The sequence below is a fragment of the Schistocerca serialis genome, chromosome 5, assembly GCF_023864345.2.
Source record: "Schistocerca serialis cubense isolate TAMUIC-IGC-003099 chromosome 5, iqSchSeri2.2, whole genome shotgun sequence".
In the NCBI taxonomy this organism is placed as follows: domain Eukaryota; kingdom Metazoa; phylum Arthropoda; class Insecta; order Orthoptera; family Acrididae; genus Schistocerca; species Schistocerca serialis.
In genome coordinates, this window is record NC_064642.1 from 613,980,017 (window position 1) to 614,003,419 (window position 23,403).

General features: G+C 43.1%; 1 pseudogene; it reads left to right on the forward strand.

Annotated features, from left to right (window-relative positions):
* The first annotated feature begins 641 nt into the window (after positions 1-641).
* Positions 642-759, forward strand: LOC126482748 (5S ribosomal RNA; annotated as a pseudogene).
* Positions 760-23,403: the final 22,644 nt, after the last annotated feature.

Sequence of the window (23,403 nt, forward strand, 5' to 3'; positions counted from 1 at the left end):
ACAAAAAGCTTACAGACTTATATGGAACTATTACAACAACAAAAAAATATTTTTTTAATTAATGCCAAATTAAGACATTACAAACCAGTAGTCTCACCAGAAGCCTTGTATGCCTCAGAAACGACAGTAATCAGGGGAAGAACGAAAATCAGGAAAATGGAAAAGCAAGAGAGGAAAACTGAGAAAGATCTATGGGCCAGTTCAGAGACAGGGGATCTGGATAAAAAGACCGACAAAAGAACTGTATAAACAGACAGAGACAATTACAGACAACATCATAAAAAGAAGGGCTAAATTCTATTGGCAGATTTATAGGATGAACAAAAATAGGCTGATCAAGATTTTTAACATAGTGATAAGTAATGTGATGAAAACTAACTGGGCAAAGGAAACCATGGAAGACCTCAAGAAACTAAATATCTCCACAGAAGAAATAACAAACGCAGAAAATACAGAGAAAAAATCAGAAAACAGAAATTCAAGGAAACACCAAAAGAGAGGCAACCAGGAAAGAAGTGGTCAGAAGAGATGAAGAAGAAACACAGTGAATACCTGAGAGGCTTTTGGGAAGAGAAAATAAAGAGACAAAAAAAGCGCTATGAAAACTGATCGTGTTTTAATGCTCTCCTAAATGGGGAATTGGCAATGGCCGTGCCGCAGTGGATACACCGGTTCCCGTGAGATCACCGATGTTAAGCACTGTCGGTCGTGGTCAGCACTTGGATGGGTGACCATCCAGGCCGCCATGCGCTGTTGCCATTTTTCGGGGTGCACTCAGCCTCGTGCTGCCAATTGAGGAGCTATTCGAGCGAATAGTAGCGGCTCCAGTCAAGAACACCATCATAACGACCGGGAGAGCGGTGTGCTGACCCCACGCCCCTCCTATCTGCATCCTCCACCGAGGATGACACGGCGGTCGGATGGTCCCGGCAGGCCACTCGTGGCCTGAAGACGGAGTGCTTTTGAATGGGGAATTAACGATAATAGTAATAATAATAATAATAATAATAAAATAAACGTGTAAGTAAAAAAATAGTATGCATTATTTATGAAACGTCTGGTACAATACAGGAAGAAGCAGCCTCGTTGACAATCTATTGTGGAGAAAGGCATCATAATGAAAATAGCTAACAGTGGTAAAAATTAGCACTCGCTGTACAAAAATTAGTGAGCAGGTATTTCTCATAAACAGTCGAGTACGATACTACACGACATTGTAATGTTCCTCAAAACTAATGTTGCTGGAAATCCATTATTTTTATTCATATCCAATTTCATAACCATACCTCATTATCACATTTTAGACTGTCCTAAAAATTTAATTTGCTGTTTCGATTCTGTTTGACACTGAATACCGAAAATTAGCCCTACTTGCAATTGTAGTTCTAAGAACAGGCGAAATTAATTGATTCTTTATTTGAGGCTAGTAATTTCCTGTCGAAATCTCTTCACACTTCCGTTGTTGGAGCCACGCTCAGCAGTAATCATTTAAAAGACGCTGGAGTAACCCCTAGAACAGTCCAAAACGTTACTCTATTCGCAGCAGTTGTCATCAGTGACGTAATATCTACAGTGGGTCCCGCAGTTCCATCTCTAAGTAGATGATCTTCGTATTCATTACAGTAGTGATGATGATGACGACGATATATGGTGGTATGGACGAATGACAGCACGATTTTAGCACCCATACTAAAATTTTATGACACCATTGTGAACAAATGTCGCAAAATTATTAAAACATGAACTGCACAGAAAACCATGAAGAACACCATAAAAACATGTGTACACATAAACACACAAAATGACGAAAATCACGTTGCCATATCTAAAACTTACAGTGAAAAGGAAAAAAGCAGTGGACAGAATTAATATAATACATTAGATAACTCCCGCTGGCTGATCGCTGGAATACAAGGGATGAGTGGGCAGCTTTACACATCTTCAGCTAAAAGCTTAGGCCGTAGACCAGACACTTTACAAAATTTTAAAGGCTTTACCACATTCGCATCATCGTTAGCTAAAATACTCACTGTGATACACACTCCAGACGCATCACAGACTGTGGGGTAGCAGGAAGGGGGGTCTTCTCGCCAGAGTAAGAAGCCATTAGCAGACAACTCCCAATTTGGAAGCAGATCAGCATTCACTTCAGAAATGACCAACATGATGGATGCCTTAGCTGTATAGCTGGCTTCACCAACCACACCTTATTGTCCGTCACTGCCAACAACTCCTCCCTCCATAAATGTATGACTCCCTGACTCACCAGTGGAATGACAGCCTCCAGGAAAATAGCAGACTGTGTCATGTCATGCACCCTGTAGGCCTCCTTGATGGCTTGGTCTGCTTGTTCGTCTCTCAAAATTCCTACTCGCCCTGGTAACCAATGGAATGAGATCTGCTTCCCGTGCCATTGACAGAGACACAGTTGGTCGTGTATTAGCTGGACCAGTTTTTCTGCTGGGCACATGTGCTGCTATGATTGTAGGGCGCTAAGGGAATCGGAGCAAATGAGAAATGGTTTGCCCTGAAGAACCTCATCTGCTCCAGTGGCTTCAGGATCGTACGAGATCTGTGATAAATACAGCAAATTCGCGGGGAAGGCGAGTCATGAAGACAAGGATGGGGAACACTACTGAAAATCCAAAGGAGGCCCACTGTTTCGACACAATAGTGTACACAACCTTAAAACTGTGATGCCTTTGTTAAAAAACAGAGATCGAAATGTAAAATCTGAAGTGCAGTCTTATGGCGCCAGGGATACACTTCAGTGATTAAGATATTCTCACTTATTGTTCCGTCTCAGTTGCACATTATTAATTAGATTACGTGTTTCAAACACTCTGGATCATCTTCGGATCTAAAACAAAGTAAAACTAAATATGTAGCATCTAATATTTTAAATAAGTAGAAGAGAAAATAATTGTACATAAATGTAGAATTTACCTAAGTAGTTGTGTCAGCAATCCGTCTTTTCTAACCAGAACCACATGTCAGAGTAACGTGTTTTTCAACTGAGGTCAAAGTTTTAAATAGCTGTAAGTCGGAGACAGGCGGAAGGTGAAATGGAGTGAGACTGATTGGGTGAGGGGAAAGAAAATAGCGAGGGTGTCGTAGGGATGTCAACAAGAGAGGTCGTGCTAAAATATAGAATATACACACATCAAACAAAGTTTTGCATCACTTCGATTCCGAGAGTTCTGGAAACTGTACAGAAAACTGGAATATAGATGAACATAAACATCATTTCCGCCGTTTTCATTGCTCATGAAAACCACTCATTGCATGTTGTACCACCATACAGCGAGACCTTCAGAGGTGTTGGTCCAGATTGCTTTACACACCGGTACCTCTAATACCCAGTAGCACGTCCTCTTGCATTGATGCATGCCTGTATTCGTCGTGACATACTATCCACAAGTTCATCAAGGCACTCTTGGTCCAGTTTGTCCCACTCCTCAACGGCGATTCGGCGTAAATCCCTCAGAGTGGTTGGTTGGTCACGTCTCCATAAACAGCCCTTTTCAATCTATCCCACGCTTGTTCGATAGGGTTCATGTCTGGAGAACATACTGGCCACTCTAGTCCAGCGAAGTCGTTATCCTGAAGGAAGTCATTCACGAGATGTGTACGATGGTGAAGAGAACGTGATGCCAATCCTGAGCGGTCCATTTGGCACGTTGTTGGGCTCATCTGTACCGTGCTGCATGGTGTCGTGATTGCAAAGATGGACCTCGCCATGGACGTCGGGAGTGAAGTTGCGCAACATGCAGCCTATTGCGCACAGTTTGAGTCGTAACACGACGTCCTGTGGCTGCACGAAAAGCATTATTCAACATGGTGTCGTTGCTGTCTGAGTTCCTCCGAGACATAATCCGTAGGTAGCGGTCATCCGCTGCAGTAGTAGCCCTTGGGCGGCCTGAGTGAGGCTTGTCATCGACAGTTCCTCTCTCTCTGTATCTCCTTCATGTCCGAACAACATTGCTTAAGTTCACTCCGAGATGCCTCGACACTTCCCTTGTTGAGAGCCCTTCCTGGCACAAAGTAACAATGCGGACGCCGATCTAACCGTGGTACTGACCGTCTAGACATGGTTGAACTACAGGAAACATGAGCTGTGTACCTCCTTCCTGGTGGAATGACTGGAACTGATCAGCTGTCGGACCCCCTCCGTCTAATGGGCGCTGCTCATGCATTGTTGTTTAGTGACATCTCTGAACAGTCAAAGGGACTGTGTGTGCGTGTGATACAATATCCACAGTCAACGTCTATCTTCAGGAGTTTGGGGAACCGGGGTGAAAACTTTTTTTGACGTGTGTGTAATCATGTAAAAATTTGCATTGAAACACTAATAGTGTTGAACATTTGATACATAAAATGTAAATAGTATAAAATAGTGAAATTATAAAATGGAGCGAGGGGAGATTAAGAGTCGGGACAGAAGGCCATGGAGAAGAGGGGGGAGGGGGGGGGGCAGGAAGGGATAATGGTGGGGATGTTTGGGTTAAACGAGAGAGGGTCTTACAAAATTGCAAAACGTCAATATTATAAAGAAACATTCTGTTAATATGCCAGAATGGATGTGTAGAACTATAAAATAGGGGTAAAATAGTAGATTATAGAAGTGTAAATAAGGCACCCAAAACTGAATGAATAACTGAAGATATTTGAAGTGTGTAACTTGGAAAATATAAAGTCATAACTTCTTACTATGAAAGTATAAAAATAACATTGTATAAAGCTTTTTTTGGTAAAATATTAAAAATGTAGGCCTAGAACAATGGATGTATAAGTAGTGAAAGACATCAAGATTGTAAAATTACAGAAGGTGTATTATGTGGAGGAACCAGAACTGTAACAAGTGTCATTAAATTTTATGAATTTTAATAAACATTGGAAGGTCGAAGCCGCAAAAATATAAAAAAGGAAAACTATGTGCAGGAACTAAAGTTATAGCTAATAGGAGGTGACAGTTATGGTTAACTGCATATGCTTCTGCTTAGTGGCGTTCTAGAGCGCGCGGTTTTGCATTGCGTATGGAAGCCACTCAGCGCACCAGCCTGCTGCTAGGACTATGTGTAAGCTGATGCACTGTGAAATGGGACTACCTTCCCATCCCGATCTGAAATTCCTCCCTCATGTCAACTCTCCCTGAAGAGGTCATTTTAGCCCGAATTTTTAACTGTCTGGACTTTATACCGTTATGTCTATACCCAGTTCTCACCCAGTATTAATTAGGAGTTTTTTTTAAAGGCGTAGGATGTCAAACCGGCCGACTGGGAGCAGGAGAGGTACCACGCTACATTTTAAATTTCCACTGTCCTGATCACAGATCTGATTGGCTTCCATTATAAAATATAAACGTTTCAATTCCACAGAGCGAAATATAGTGATGTGCGATACAAGAATGCTGTGTAAAGAGGCGTGACACAGCACTCTGGCACACTTAAGACCTAATAACTTGCGTTACATTTCCTCGAACAGCTGTGCTTTAGCCGGCTGCTGTGGCCGAGAGGTTCTAGGCCCTTCAGTCTGGAACCGCGTTGCTGCTACAGTCGCAGGTTCGAATCCTGCCTCGGGCATGGATGTGTGTGATGTCCTTAGGTTAGTTAGGTTTAAGTAGTTGTAAGTCAAGTGGACTGATGACATCAGATGTTAAGTCCCATAGTGCTTAGAGCCATTTGAACCATTTGAGCCATATGTGTTCATATTCTTCAGAAAGGTGTGCGCCACAAAATGAACCTTTTTTTTTTGAAAAATTTATTTTCTTTAAATTTTTAACTTCTTATCTCAAGCTCTTGGGAAAGGGGGGGGGGGGGGCGCCTCTATCAAGTTTTTGACCCGGTTCAGAAATATCTTAGATCCGGGGCTGCCTCTAAAGCCATTCTCAATTGCGAAAGTGTTGCCGGTGCAGGATTTTGTGCACGAACTGAACTCTCGATTATGACCTATAAATCTCGATGGGACTCATATCGGGCAATCTAGGCGGCTAGATCATTCGCTCAAATTGTCCAGATATTCCTCACACCAATCGCGAACTGTGGCCGGTGTAGTGGCGCTTTATCAACCATAAAAATTCCGACTTCGAATGGCTGCAAATGGTCTCCAAGTATCTGAACTTAACCAATTCCTGTCAAAGGTTCAATTGGACCAGAAGACTCAATCTGTTCCATGTAAACGCAGCCCACACCATTATGGAACCACTACCAGCTAGCACAGTGCCTTGTTGACAACTTCGGTCCATGGTTCTTGGAGTCTGTGACACATTCGATCCCTGCCATCAGCTCGGTTTCCCAGTAGTCTTGAGACCCACCCATATCGTCGCGATCGCAGAAGAGGCACTGTAGGCTATGTCTTGTTGTTCGCAAATGTTAGCGGAATTCGCCTGCTACCGTGGCCCACTAATGCCAATTTTCGCCGTACGTCCCACATTGATTTCTACGGTTATTTCTCACAATGTTTCTTGTCTGTTAGCCGGACTACTCCACACAAAAGCCGCTGCTCTTAATTGATAAGTGAAGGCCGTCGGCCATTGCGCTGTCCATTATGAGAGCTAATGCCTGAAATTTGGTATTCTCGGCACACTCTTTACACTGTGGATTTCGGAAAATTGTAATGTCTAACGATTTCCGAAATGAAATGCCGCACGGGTCTAGCTCCAACTACTATTCCGCGTTCAAAGTCTGGTAATTCCTGTTGTACTGTCATAATCACGTCAGACCCATTTTCACATTAATCACATGCATCAAATGATAGTTCTGCCAATGCATTGCCCTTTTAGACCCTGTGTACACGATACTGCGAGTACATTCACCTATATTTGTATATGTACATGTATATGTGCATATCACTATCCCACCTCAGTGTATTTCAACTTTTTGTAATAAGGTCATTTCATCATAACTTCGCTTTCACCATTGAGGTGTCAAATCGCACAGCAGACAGCTCTCACCATACAAACAAGTTTGCGCTGACTTAAAGGGAGACGGAAGGCAATTTTTATCCCTATTCTGCCAATGCTATTTTACCCTTTGAATAGGTACACTTTTCAAAAGAACTATAAGTGGTAAAACAGTGAAATTTTTACTGCATATATATAACATATATGCCTCAATTTACACGTAAAATGAACATAATACCTCTTATGGTTTTGAAGAAAAAAATTGTTCTTTCACTACTATAATTTAACTTTTTTGTACATTAATTATTATGAAACAGTTTCTGATTGTTTGGTGGTTCCCAAATTACTTGTAATAACTTATTACCATCTGCAGTACAAAATGACCATATTTCATGTTTCTAACCCCATTAATTTGTCAATTAATGGTATCTGAAAGCAAAAAAATGTAGTTTTGAGAAAAATCCATTTAAAGTTTAATATTGCAATCTGGTATAGTTATTGATGAGAATTACTTACCACTGATTTTTTCCTGCACCATACTGAGCATCATCTGAATCATACTGATCTTGTTTTCTTCTCTTGGTCCCTCTTCTTTTCTGTCTGCCTTCTTTTGTGCATTTTAAATTAGCAATATCTGCTTTGCGGATTCTCTCTTTATCAGTTTGCACAAAGAAGAATTTTCCAGTATTTCCACTAGATTTGATGTCAAATAATTCCAAAACATCCAGTCTTCTAGTTACACCATCATTGAAGAATAAAATAGCATCATAAACACCAAATTTGAGGGTTATAAGCTGAACAAATACAGTTTTCGGTAACCGGTTCCAAATGACAGAATTCACACATTCATTTAAATTTTGGGTTTTCCCATGAAGACATGTCTCCAACAAGGTCTCTTTACGAATGTCTCTAAATATGGGTTTAATTTCATTCATTACTGATGCAGGTAAAAAATTTTTGTGGTCATATCTCCTGTACTTGCACCAAGTATCAGGATAATTTAAGCAAAGACCGTGCACTGGATTTTCATTTGTGGAAAGCTTATGGAAAAAGAAAGTCCATACTGCTTTTTTCATGTTTTTTAAATTCTCTACATTTCTTCTTATGGCCAAGCCATAATAATTCTGTAATCTATCTATTTCAACATTTGTCAGGCGACCTTTACCACCTATCTTCTTACTATCTTCCAATACTATTTTTGACTTTTCTTTCAATAATCTTCTCAAACTGGACCCCATTCTCTTCTGGACATGCCCAATGCATTCTAATTTTGAAATTGTGACATTAGGACCATAGAGTTGTTCTGCACATATCCGGTCATAAGCCTTGCTGTCACCGTCCCCAGATTGCACAGCGTCAGCAAAACCATATCTCACGAAAAAAATTTCGTATTTATATAAAACAAAAACTGTTTCACGCAGGAAAGACCAGGCATTTCAAATATGCTAAAATCTAAAAATCGAATTTTTTAAGCCCACTTGCCTTCTGTCTCCCCTTAAACGAAAACAACCACTCGTGACAAGCGAGACTCGGCACAGGAGTGAAAGCCAGGGTCACTGCAGTATACTCAACTACCTCGAGTAATCGGTTGAGACAAGGAAACTGCTCATCTAAAAGGGGCGAACTCTGAACGACTGCCTCCATCCCGGACCTGTAGCTCCGTATTCAAATCGTGAGACCCGAGGACTCCCAGAGTGCAGTGACGGGAGCGGAAGAGATTAACACAGGCGGGAAGATGTTTCCACAAATTTCCACGCTGTATTCTACAGCAGACGTATTGTTGTTGTTGTTGTGGTCTTCAGTCCTGAGACTGGTTTGATGCAGCTCTCCATGCTACTCTATCCTGTGCAATCTTCTTCATCTCCCAGTACCTACTGCAACCTACATCCTTCTGAATATGCTTAGTGTATTCATCTCTTAGTCTCCCTCTACGATTTTTACCCTCCACGCTGCCCTCCAATACTAAATTGGTGATCCCTTGATGCCTCAGAACATGTCCTACCAACCGATCCCTTCTTCTAGTCAAGTTGTGCCACAAACTTCTCTTCTCCCCAATCATATTCAATACCCTTATTAGTTGTATGATCTACCCATCAATTCTTCAGCATTCTTCTGTAGTACCACATTTCGGAAGTTTCTATTCTCTTCTTGTCCTAACTAGTTATCGTCCATATTTCACTTGCATACATGGCTACACTCCATACAAATACTTTCAGAAACGACTTCCTAACACTCAAATCTATACTTGATGTTAATAAATTTCTCTTCTTCAGAAACGCTTTCCTTGCCATTGCCAGTCTACATTTTATATCCTCTCTTCTTCGACCATCATCAGTTATTTTGCTCCCCAAATAGCAAAACTCCTTTACCACTTTAAGTGTCTCATTCCCTAATCTGATTCTCTCAGCATAACCCGACTTATTTCGAGTACATTCCATTATCCTCGTTTTGCTTTTGTTGATGTTCATCTTATATCCTCCTTTCAAGACTCTATCAATTCCGTTCAACTGCTCTTCTAAGTCCTTTGCCGTCTCTGACAGAATTATAATGTCATCGGCGAAGTTTTTATTTCTTCTCCATGGATTTTAATACCTACTCCGAATTTTTATTTTGATTCCTTCAATGCTTGCTCAATATACAGATTGAATAACATCGGGGAGAGGCTACAACCCTGTCTCACTCCCTTCCCAACCACTGCTTCCCTTTCATGTCCCTCGACTATTATAACTGCCATCTGGTTTCTGTACAAATTGTAAATAGCCTTTCGTTCCCTGTATTTTACGCCTGCCACCTTCAGAATTTGAAAGAGAGTATTCCAGTCAACATTGTCAAAAGCTTTCTCTAAGTCTACAAATGCTAGAAACGTAGGTTTGCCTTTCCTTGATCTAGCTTCTAAGATAAGTCGTAGGGTCAGTATTGCCTCACGTGTTCCTATATTTCTACGGAATCCAAACTGATCTTCCCCGATGTCGGCTTCTACTAGTTTTTCCATTCGTCTGTAAAGAATTCGCGTTAATATTTTGCATCCATGACTTATGAAACTGATTGTTCGGTAATTTTTACAGTCCTGACAAAACTCTACCATCTGGTGAGCAAGATGTATGAGACAGGCGAAATACCCTCAGACTTCAAGAAGAATATAATAATTCCAATCCCAAAGACAGCAGCAGGTGTAAACGCATAAGAAAACACTTCCTTACGTACGTTTTTATCTCTACTTCTATGCCTGGCACTTTTCTCACAACATTACGTAGTTCAATACCTATCTGTTACAAACTTGTCTGATTTTTGATATTATCATCTAACGCATCATCAGTTTTCTTCTTTCCGACCCTGCGACAAAGGCACCGCTCTCTTGTGGTTTGCCGTTGCTCTGGCATTACAGGCGGAATGCGCTGAGGAATTTTCTTTTCTTCCACTGAAAACAGTCACTGTTGCTGCCTCTTATTATATCTTCCGATTTTGGCATATGTGACTTACTGTTCCGGCTGCTTTCGGCACCGTACACCCCTTTTAAGCAGACTGCGTGCTTCTCGAGGCCGTCTGCTTTCTTAGTTGTAGAGTTATCCCCAACTAAATCTTACACTTCAGAAGCGATTCTGCTGCTTCGATCTGTCGACGTTATAGAACATTGCTTTGATATTTTGTGACCTGCGCCCGTGAAAATATTTCTGCTCTTCCGTTGGACGCCGACAAATAACTGCACCAGTGACTCATTACTCTAACAATATCCTGACGATTTTACACACTTTGCCGTTTTTACCCCTGGCCTCGTTCTTCAATGTTTACAGTTCTTCTTTCGGCCCTCTCTAAGTACCATATACAATTGATGCTTCCATTGTAACTTTCCTTCGATCAAAGAAAGATCTTCCAAGTCTGTCGTGAAAAAGGTATCCAATTCTTCCTCAGGATTATGTAAATTGAAGGGGTAGGGGAGAGAAAGGAAAGGGAAGGGAAGGGACTAACAATGCCGAAAGAACAGACATCGCACATTCATATAAACTCTTCCTCAAGGGCTAAATCAGTGAAGATAGTGATGTTCCACGTTGTGATGTGATCTGGAACGCAGTCGACGTTCTAACTCATCCCACATGTATTCCATTGAGTTCTGTCTGGACTATGGGCAAGCCCGTACAATGCAGCAATGTTACTTACTTACTCCTTGGCGCTACAGCCCATGTAGGGCCTTGGTCTCTCTCATGAGCGCAGTCCAATCCTGACGATTTTCTGCTCGTTTCCTCTATCTCCTGACTCCAATTTTCTCAAATGATTTTCCACATTCTCCAGACATTGTTTCCGGGGTCTCCATTTTCTCCTTTTGCCACCTAGATTTCCTGCGTAAACCTTTTTGACAGCTCTACATGGCCCAGCCATCTCAATCTGTTACACTTAATTTCAGTCACCAAGTCAGAATTTCTATACAGTTCTTCCAATTCCTTGTTTCTCCTTGTCCTCCATTGCCTCGCCTCATACATGGCTCCAAAAATCTTTCTTAATATTTTCCTCTCCCATCATCTCCAGAGATCTTCTTCTGCTATAGTCACTGTCCATGTTTCTGAGCCATACATTACCACCGGTCTTATGACTGTTCGATAGACAGTCACCTTCGATTTTCTGCTCAGGCCTCGTGACTGAATGATCTTGATCAGGGCCAAGTAAGCTCTACTTTCTGCATCAATCCTAGATTTTATTTCTTCTCTTATTCTGCTATCCTCCGAACCAGCACTCTCAGGTATTGAAACTTCTCGCATCCCTCATAATTGCCTCCGTTCAACTTAATATATTTCCCTTTAACAACAGCATTTTTTTCTGGAAGCATAGAGATACTGTGTTTTTGTGTTGTTTAAGTCCCAACTGATCTGCCTCCTTTTCCACTCTGCCAAATCCTTCTTCAATTTCTTTCAAACTTCTAGATAGCATACACACATCATCGGTATAAGCTAGATTTTAGTGCATGCGGTTAAACAGAGTGCCACCTAGGTTATCAATCTCCACCCTTCGCATCACTCTCTCCAACACTGTGTTGAAGAGTAGAGTGGATAATACATCACACTGTCTTAACCCTTGGTTGACCTCAAATTCCTTACAAAGTTTTCCTCTACTATTACCTGGCATTTAGTACCAGTCTGATAAGTTTACTTGGGAATTCCATCTCCATTAACGTGTCATATAGCTTTTTCCTTTTAACAGTACCAAAGGCCTGTTTAAAGTCCACATAACGCTGGTGTGCATTTACATTATATTCATAACATTTTTCAATTATTTGCCTTATAATGAAGTTCTGTTCAATTGTTGATCTGCGCAGCACGGGATTAGCCGAGCGGTCTGGGACGCTGCAGTCATGGACTGTGCGGCTGGTCTCTGCGGAGGTTCGAGTCCTCCCTCGGGCATGGGAGTGTGTATTTGTCCTTAGGATAATTTAGGTTAAGTAGTGTGTAAGCTTAGGGACTGATGACCTTAGCAGTTAAGTCCCATAAGATTTCACAGACATTTGAACATTTTGTTAATCTGCCCCGTCGAAAATCGCGCCGTTAGTCTCCGAGTATTTCTTCTGTAATTGGTGCAAGTCTCATAGTAATGTTACTGTGGACAAATCATTGCCTCACAGAAACTGCGTTATGGCAAAGTGCATTTTTACGCTAATACAAACAATCATTGTCTCAGAACTGTTCTCTTACTATATACAGCACACTTAGAATAAAATGTAATTATATATAACCGCATTTAGCATTCTCTTAGGCTTCGTAAGCGAACCACACCTTAACCACAAAAAATACTCCCATGTCGTAACACCACATCTTCCCTACATTGCTATTAGCAATAGACATTATGGCAGATAGCGTTTCTAGGCACCTGTCAACCTCAAACCTTTCTACGGAATTTCCACAGGACGTAGCGTGATTTATCACTGGAAATCAGTCGTTTCCAGTCGGCTCTTTACACTAACTCAAGCTTCTCTTAGTCTGACGGCAGAAACGTGTGGCTTTTGTGATGCTCCTCGCCCATCGCACACCATACTTTTTAACTCCCTACGCACAGTGATTGTGCTAGCTGGACTCTTAGTACCACTTTGGAACCCACTAGTGACTTCTGCGGCTGATTCCACGTAATACACTACTGGCCATTAAAATTGCTGCACCAAGAAGAAATGCAGATGATAAACGGGTATTCATTGGACAAATATATTATACTATTATACTAGTGATTTCATTCTCACGCAATTTGGGTGCATATATTCTGAGAAATCAGTACCCAGAACAACCACCTCTGGCCGTAATAACGGCCTTGATACGCCTGGGCTTTGAGTCAAACAGAACTTGGATGGCGTGTACAGGTACAGCTGCCCATGCAGCTTCAACACGATACCACAGTTCATCAAGAGTAGTGACTGGTGTATTCTAACAAGCCAGTTGCTCGGCCACCATTGACCAGACGTTTTCAATTGGTGAGAGATCTGGAGAATGTGCTGGCCAGAACATTTTCTGTATCCCGAAAGGCCCGCACAGGACCTGCAACATGCTGTCGTGCATTATCCTGCTGAAATGTAGGGTTTTGCAGGGACCGAATGAAGGGTAGAGCCACGGGGCTAACTCATCTGAAATGTAAAATGTAACATCCACTGTTCAAAGTGCCGTCAATGTGAACAAGAGGTGACCGAGACGTGTAACCAATGGCAGCCCATGTCATCAAGCCGGGTGATAACGCCAGTATGGCGATGACGAATACACGCTTCCAATGTGCGTTCACAGCGATGTCGCCAAACACGGATGCGACCATCGTGATGCTGTAAGCAGAACCAGGATTCATCCGAAAAAAATGACGTTTTGCCATTCGTGCACCCAGGTTTGTCGTTGAGTACACCATCGCAGGTGCTCCTGTCTGTGATGCAGCGTCAAGGGTAACCGCAGCCATGGTCTCCGAGCTGATAGTCCATGCTGCTGCAAACGTCGTCGAACTGTTCGTGCAGATGGTTGTTGTCTTGCAAACGTCCCCATCTGTTGACTCAGGGATCGAGACGTGGCTGCACGATCCGTTACAGCCATGCGGATAAGATGCCTGTCATCTCGACGCTAGTGATACGAGGCCGTTGGGATCCAGCACGCTGTTCCGTATTACCCTCCTGAACCCACCGATTCCATATTCTGCTAACAGTCATTGGATCTCGACCAACGCAAGCAGCAATGTCGCGATACGATAAACCGTAATCGCGATAGCCTACAATCCGACCTTTATCAAAGTCGGAAACGTGATGGTACGCATTTCTCCTCCTTACGCGAGGCATCACAACAACGTTTCACCAGGCAACGCCGGTGAACTGCTGTTTGTGTATGAGAAATCGGTTGGAAACTTTCCTCGTGTCAGCACGTTGTAGGTGTCGCCACCGGCGCCAATCTTGTGTGAATGCTCTGAAAAGCTAATCATTTACATATCACAGCATCTTCTTCCTGTCGGTTAAATTTCGCGTCTGTAGCACGTCATCTTCGTGGTGTAGGAATTTTAATGGCCAGTAGTGTATTTTACAAGCATCCTCCACAAAGCTCGATGGTCCCTGTCCGTCAGTTCATGAGATCTGCTTGGTCTTGGTTTTAGATGTGGTAGGTCCTTCATTTTTCCGCTTGATAACCACATCACCAACAGTCGCTCTGGACAGCTTTAGAGGCGATGAAATGCTTTAGAAGCGACAAAATGTCCTTGGTGGACTCAATAAGTCAGGTGACATCCAGTCAGTAGTCCACCTTCGAAGTCACTGAGTTGTCCTGACTGACCCAATCTGCTGTTAGAGTCCACACAGGATACAGTGGCTGATGTGCAGTGATCAGTTTTCGTCCAAAGCGCTGTGTGGTGTCACCGTCAGACACCACAGTTGCTAGGTGGTAGCCTTTAAATCGGCCGCGGTCCGTCAGTATACGTCGGACCCGCGTGTCGCCACTATCTGTGATTGCAGACCGAGCGCCGCCAGACGGCAGGTCTAGTCTAGAGAGACTACCTAGCACTCGCCCCAGTTGTACAGCCGACTTTGCTAGCGATGGTTCACTGCCTACATACGCTATCATTTGCAGAGACGACAGTTTAGGATAGCAATCAGCTACGTCATTTGCTACGACCTAGCAAGGCGCCATATTCGTGTACTATATGTCTTCTGAACAGATAATATTGTGAATCATGTACCGTCAAGAGCGACATTCCTCATTAATGGATTAAAGTTAAGTATCAAACTAATTATGTCCGCTTTCTGAATTCTCATTCCTTATCATGCTCCAGACCTCACGTAAGTATAGTTCTTCCCTCCTCACGCCAGCCTGCGTGAGCTAAAACGCGTGCATTTCGGCCTCCATTCATAACACGGTGTTGGCTCTTCTGCCAACACAATACGCTGGGCGAGGTCATACATTTGTTTGCTCAGAAGGGGCGGCCAATATTGTTTGCCCATTTTCAGCCAGTCAACGACGTACTGCGGTGACAGAACCGAGGCGGACGCCCTGCAATCTTTCTCAACCGATTCTATGGAAACTATTCGGTAAAAAGATTCTACTTATAGTTTTACACGTCAGCTTCCTGCATATGCGCCCATCATTTTGTATAATGGACATAGGTATTGTGGTATTCGTGTTTAAGTAAGATATTCTGCGAAATTTGAAAAGTTTGCAATGGAAAACAGTAGTCTCTAAGATTTTGCGTTTGAAGCATATTACATAATACGTTGCTGCGTTTGAAATTTAGTTAACGCATGGAAGTTTTCTTTAGACTTGGGAGTAGGTCTCCACCTTTCACCAATCTCGAGAAAATTGTTCTGATATAGCACACTCATTTGTGATCGCATGTGCCAGCGATAAGGTTAGAATGAAATCTTATATTTCATAAACAGTTTGAGGTATCTAAATGAGATTTTGGCAAGTTCAAAAAAATGGTTCAAATGGCTCTGAGCACTATGGGACTTAACATCTGAGGTCATCAGTCCCCTAGAACTTAGAACTACTTAAACCTTACTAACCTAAGGACATCACACACATCCATGTCAGAGGCAGGATTCGAACCTGCGACCGTAACGGTCACACGGTTCCAGACTGAAGCGCCTAGAACCGCTCGGCCTATCGCCTGCTTTGGCAAGTGATAGCATGCAAAGAGGAGATTATTTTTGCATGTGGTTATTGTGCAAATATTCGTTATCTGACCTTTATACCATTAATTACATTTTTTCTCGGTGAAAGAATGTAAATTTAAAGGCTATCGATAGCTCGCGAAATGAGAAATGCTGTGTGTTTTGGAACAACATAAGTGAAGACATAAAACGTTTATTTTTGTGCAGAGGATGTGCTTTTTCATAAGCTATTGACCTAACTTTTCCACAGCTCCTCACTTAACACCGAGCGAGGTGGCGCAGTGGTTAGCACACTGGACTCGCATTCGGGAGGACGACGGTTCAATCCCGTCTCCGGCCATCCTGATTTAGGTTTTCCGTGATTTCCCTAAATCGTTTCAGGCAAATGCCGGGATGGTTCCTTTGAAAGGGCACGGCCGATTTCCTTCCCAATCCTTCCCTAACCCGAGCTTGCGCTCCGTCTCTAATGACCTCGTTGTCGACGAGACGTTAAACACTACCCACCACCATCCTCACTTAACAAACTTAATGACCCACTGTTGCCCGCCCAATTAGCCGCGCAGTCCAACGAGCTGCTTCCCTAGCTGGAAAGCGTGCCGGTCCCCGGCACTAATCCACCCGGCGGATTAGTGTCGAGGTCCGGTGTGAGGGCCAGAAAGTGGATGTGGATGGTTTTCAGGCGGTTTTCTATCTACCTCGGTGAATGCGGGCTGGTTCCCCTTATTCCGCCTCAGTTACACTGTCTCGGCGATTTCTGCGCAAACACCGTTTCCACGTAAGAGTACACCAGAATTACTCTACCAAGCAAACATTTGGGGTTACACTCGCCTAGTATGAGACGATCCCAGGGGGGGGTCCACTGGAGACCGAACCGCACAGTAACCCTGGGTTCGGTATGGGGCGGCGGTGGGGTGGGTGGACTGTTGTGGTCTGTTGCGGGGTTGTGAACCACTGAGGGCTACGGCGGGACGAAGCTTCTCCGTCGTTACCAGGTTCCCTGTGTAATACATACATAATAACACACTGTTTCAAAATTCTCTCAAAAACACATCTGCACAACACGGCCGGCCGGGGTGGCCGAGCGGTTCTAGGCGCTATAGTCTGGAACCGCGCGACCGCTACGGTCGCAGGTTCGAATCCTGCCTCGGGCATGGGTGTGGGTGATGTCCTTAGGTTAGTTAGGTTTAAGTAGTTCTAAGTTCTAGGGGACTGGTGACCTCAGAAGTTAAGTCCCATTGTGCTCAGAGCCATTTGAACCATTTTTTTGCACAACACGTTAGTGAGGAGACATTGTGTAAACTCCACTGAGCTTTGACAAAAAAAGCAGATTTCAACATGTTTAAAGGAGAACTGTAAGCTTTTTTTTTTTTTTTTTTCAAAATTCGCCTCTCACAATGCTTCTCTGACAGTTGCAAATGGTTAACAAGCTAAGCGAAAATAAGTCGCTGCTTTTATTGCTTTTTTTAGCGTAATTCTTTTTAGGCACTAACCAAAACAGAGGCGACAGTACATCGTTTTGAATGGTCACCACGCAAGTCTGGACATGGGGGGATTGCTCTTAATACAAAAAATATGAGCGTAGGCTTCAGTTTACAACAGCATTTCCCCTACAGCGCTTGTTCGCAATCCCCCCCTCCAACACTCTCCCCATGCATGCCCTGTCGATTGCGCATCTTCAGGCCACGTTATTCAGCGCCCAGTTTTACTGCTTCACTACTGACAACCCTATAGTCCCCTCCTTCTGTACTATATTTCGTTTATCATAAGAATAAACCTGATGTAAACAAACACAAACGCGATGATTGGTCAGCAGCCGTAGCTCTCGTGCACTGGTGTTGTTCCGCTATTAGAAGTAGGTCCAGCGTATGTATTAGATATATTATTAGGTAATTGCAAATGAAACTTTAGAGACATTCTAATGTATTAACAGTCATCAACGTTTCCCTTAATAATACTTTAGCTAAGTAATTTTTATTTCAAAAATCGCGTACAGCTACAGTCTCTGTCAATGCAACTTGTGCTCTGATTGTCTCGTTGTTCATACGTACCGTGGAAACGGATTAAAACAGCCTCCTGCTTCGTAGTGAATGGTTCAAATGGCTGTGAGTACTATGGGACTTAACATCTGAAGTCATCAGTCCCCTAGAACTTAGAACTACTTAAACCTAACTAACCTAAGGACATCACATACATGCATGCCCGAGGCAGGATTCGAACCTGCGACCGTAGCGGTCGCGCGGTTCCAGACTGTAGCGCCTAGAACCACTCGGCCACCCCGGCAGGCCGCTTCGTAGTGAAACATGCGCACTGAACGCCGTTAATGGCGAGAAAGCAGTTGTTGTTAAGCTTTTCACAAGATTACAAAGAAAAAGAAATTAGCTTTGACGTTTTTGGAGAAACACGTAACAAAATTCAGGGAGTTTGACAATTTATGCCTGGCATAAATTAGTAGCGTCTTACATGGGTAAACATGTGTACGTGCGGCGGCGGTTTGCAACTCGTTGAGGTTTGTAATATTTTTTGTGTGTTCGGTTTGAATACCTAAATCGTTAAAATATGGAATTCATCAATTATGCGGTAATTAACTCATTCTTAACCACCATTTTTCAAGAAAAATGCACGTCCTCTAATTTCTAATTACCTGTCGCACGAAAAATTCTGGTTTTCACTGCAAATGCATGTTCTTGATTACCGATATTTTATAAAAGACTGTTAAAGATTGTTGAAGTTAAGAAAACATTACACAACTGAATTTTTTGGAGAAAAATGAAAAATCAAATACTCTTTGTTTGAATAGGCTTTGTAGGAGAGGTGCGGTGTCACACAAGCCAGAGTGATAAGCGTCATAGAAACGTGAAAAACAATAATTTTCACGGCGTCGAGCACATGTACAGTGTGTACGCTGCATTTTCACAGTTTTCGCCTTAACACCGCAATCTGAACCCAACAGAATGTATCTGGAGCCAAGTTAAGTGATTTGTCGTAATGAATAACAAGACATTAAGGCTGCGTTCACACTGCCGGCCGGGCCGGGCCGGGCTGACGCGTACTGGCTCGGCTCGTGCCTATCCTGCTCAGGCCGACGAGTAGTGCATTCACACTGCGCGCCGCGCCGAGCCGGGTCGGCGAAATGGGGGAAAATCCACTTCTCCGATTTTCATGTTCTAAAAATTCTTAGCGGCATATAAGACTGCGCCACATCGCTCCGGCTCCGGGACACCTTTCCGTCCCTCAGTGACACTCATATCTGTCTCCGTTTACAAGTAAATGCGAACTATTCAGTGGCGGCAATGCCGCGATCGCTGGCAAGCTATTGTTGTAAATGCATGCAAATACGGTAGATTAAATAAATGAAATAAAAGTAATTTCGCATGTATCATCATAATAAACGTAATTTTTCCTCACTGATTGTGAAATGTGAGGTAACATCTTAAAATAAGACGTGTGCAGTCACACTTGTGAAGAAAGCAGAAGGGAGACGTGTGATGCGTGTACTGCAGAAGCTGTAGTGCTGCTCCACAGGCTCGCGCCTGCGGTCGGCTCGCGCCGGCAATATTAAACACTCCGAATGTCGTCGGCTCGGCTCCGGGAGGCTCACGCCGTGTCGGCGCGGCCCGGCCGCCGGTGTGAACACCGCAATTCAAAACCATGTGTTTGATATCGAAGCGGGCGGCGGCCCGGCCAGGCTCGGCTCGGCCCGGCCGGCAGTGTGAACGCAGCCTAAAAGCTGCCAAACGTACTGGAACTAACGCACAAAGCTCAGCGACACGTAACTGCCGGACGGTGGCGAAATGCAGAGCAGTATCTCATAAAAGAGGAGGTGGGAAACGTGTTTTGCTGGCTTGGGATTCTGTTGCTGATCGCCTCGTTGAACTGGAACAATAATGAAATGTATTCCTCGCAGTGCGATATGGAAGGATTTCAGAGATTGCTAGACGACTGACTGTAATACCTTCAATATTTAACTACATGGTGAAATACTAGCAATGCGCTTTTACACCGTACGCACGCCATGCAGAAAAATTATCCTTGTACAAATCAGGAATTTTCACCACTCTTGACTTTAATTACAATACTTCGTTAGCTAAGATCGAGAGCATGTTATGTTTTCCGTCTGGTCACCTAAAAAGCGCATCGCCTGAGCTTTACCGTAATTATTTCTTTCTATTTAAAAATTAAATGACTTCATTGTTCTCTACTCGCCATTTTTCACGTCTTTACTAACACTGTTCACATCTCTGTAGTTTAGGTTGATTACTCGCCAGGCCAGTGCTGTCCAAGTTAAATGCGCCGGTACAGCTGTTGCCCCGTATTATCGCTGAGTCGATGTAGCATAACGCACAGCATGAAACGTATCCTTATTATCGTACCTGATTGTACTCGAGGCAGCTTGGCTTTCGCTCCACGTGAAACGAAACCTGTGACGAAACCAAATGAGGTTCTAGGAAACGCGGAAGAATACATAGTGTAATGTTTACATGAGGTTTATTCTTATGATGAACGGAGTATAGCAGGTCCACCTCTAGTGACTTTTGGTGGTCACTTCCGCATTAAAGAGGGGTGTGCGAATACTTGTGATCAGCTAAAGTGCGTGTCATTTACGACGGCGGCCGAGTTTAGCTTCGTTCTGCCCATCTGACGTCACGTAACACGCCACGGACGAGTGGCTTCAGTTTTAGAGACGTTCAGTCATAAATAAAGTAATTGAACAAAAGCAATGTCTTGATAGCAGACTTTCTTTTATAGAAAGTTTGGAAAAGCATTCTTTATACCAATTGCTTCATATTCTATTAATTAATTAAACCAAACAAGCAATAAGCCTCCTAATTCAGGCGATAGCAAGGAAAGGTGTTTGTATCATTCTCACGAACTGCTTTTTCGCAATAAAGGACAGCGGTAATTGTTTATTTCCTATTGTACTTCGACGAAACGTGAATAATTCATAGTCATACCAACAGTGTTTGTCGGTATTTTGCGTGATGTTTTAGACTCCTTCAGGTAAAGGTTTAAGATAGGGCTGCGTTAGTGTAATGGTGAAGATGTTTGACTGTAAAGCAAAATGTTTTGAGTTCAAACCTTGTTAGGTGCTTAATACTTTGTTTACTTAAAAACAATATCGAAGTGTCTAACTTCATGAATTTTATTCGTTTGAATGTAATTTTTTGAAATTTCTAGTTCTTTGTCTCTTCATTATAATCATAATAAGTTTTCGGTTTTTCTAATTTTGTCCTCCAATATTTCTTTTCACAGCAATTAAAAACAATGAGAAGGCACACATACAATATTCATGTTTTCTGTTTTGTTTGTATATCTTCTCTTCCGCAGTCGCTGTTTTACTATTCATATTGAAACATATTCTTTGACACAGTATTAAAAGTATTATTTAGAGCAGAATTTCGGCTCGTACGTTGCCGAGCTACGCAGTTCTCTGCTTTGCTGCTTTGGCAACATCATCATATTCAATGTTTTCGTCAACTGATCTATGTTTTGGCAAGTATTTGCTGTCCGTTGTGACAAACACAAATTTTTTGCGCATTGCGCCTCACTGACAATATATTTTATTTTCTATGTTTTGTTATGTCCACAATTCAGTTTTGTGTACTTCGACAATTTTAATCAGAACTTTTCAGAAAAAAGCGAAATGACTCTGGTATAAATAAAACTTTTATTGCAGTCGCGAAAGACGGAATATTTCTCAATATTACATACGACACCTATCTGGTACTTAAATTAAATGAGATATTGTTATACAGTAAATTTTATATGAAATTTAGGTATATTGTCCTCACTTCATTCTCAACATTGTGGCAACTAAAATCGACCATACGGAAAGTATACGATATGGACTTTTACCTCTGCAAACCATTCAAAATTTCGTGCAATGGTTTACTACATTTAATGCTGCACAGTAACTGCGTTGAACATCGAAACAAAATTAAGTAATTTATGGGGGGCAGGTATCAGTCAAGAAGATGTGTAAAAATCAAATTTTTTGGCCAAATAGTTTTTGTGCAATCGAGTGATAAGTGTGTCAAAGAAGTCGGAACACCATGTGTCAGCACTGGCGAGCAGTGCAGTGATGACAAAATCGCGCACAGCGAGGAATGCGGGGAGCACGTCTCTGTAGCAGCGAAAGGGTTGATGCGGCCATGGTGGCTTTATTTCGTAAACTGCGCGCTCCCTCCTAAACGTAAGTTTGCAAACAATACTATACTATGACGCTGCTTCTCTTGGTGCGTGCAACTGGCAACGCAGCAATGCGCGAGCCGCCAAGATAAAAGAATTCAACTTTAGTGTACATCGAAGCTGACGACCTGTCCGCGCCAGTGTGTGGCCTGCGGCCTGAAGCCCTAGGAAGCCGTCTAACGCTGACGTCACGTGTCTTGCAGGCCCCGGGCCGGCGGCGTACGAGCTGCCCGGTACGGTGGGGCTGGAGGACCACGACCCGACACGTCACCGCGCGCCCGGCTACACCATGGCCGGCGTGCAGCAGAGGAGCTACGAATCGGTGGGGCCCGGACCTGCGCACGGCGTGCCTCAGGGCATGACGAGGAACGGGCCGGCGCCACACGTCGGCGTGCCCATCTCCGGACCCTGGACCATTCTGCGTGAGTAGCCGCCACCAGTCTGCACGCACTCTCCGTACACCGAGGTGACACAAGTCATGGGATATCTCCTAATATTGGGTCAAACCTAATTTAGCCCATTGTAGTGGAGCAGCTCGACGCAGCATGGACTCGAGTCATTGGAAGTCACCTGCAGAAATACTGAGCCGTGCTGCCTCTATAGCCTTCCTCAATTGCGAAAGTGTTGCCGGTGCAAGATTTTGTGCACGAACTGAGCTCTCGATTATGTCCCACAAATGTTCGATCGGATTCCTGAAAAAAAACAAACGAATACGGAGTTGGCACGCGTCACCTCTTTATAGATTTCAAAGCAGCTTATGATAGCATAAATAGAGAGCAGTTATATCAAGCTCTAGATGAACTGGGACTCTCTAGAAAGTTGGCAAGGCTGGTGAGAATGACAATGAGCGAAACACAAGGTAGTGTAAGAATAGGAGGAAAGATGTCCAATACATTGAGTATTAAAAATGGCGTGCGACAAGGGGATGCATTGGCATGCCTTCTCTTTAATGCCGCCCTGGAGAAGGTGATGAGAAACGAAAACCTTCTGAATAGGGGAATGATCTTCTATAAATCAGCGCTGATACTGGCTTACGCAGAAGACATAGATGTAATAACAAGAACCCAAAAAGCAATGGAAGAGACATTTACAGCTCATGAACAGGCCAGTAGGAACATGGGGTTAATTATTAATGAACAAAAAACAAAATATATGACAGCTGGAAAGCACATAGAGAAAATGTGCCAAATGCAATATCAATGGGCAATTATACATT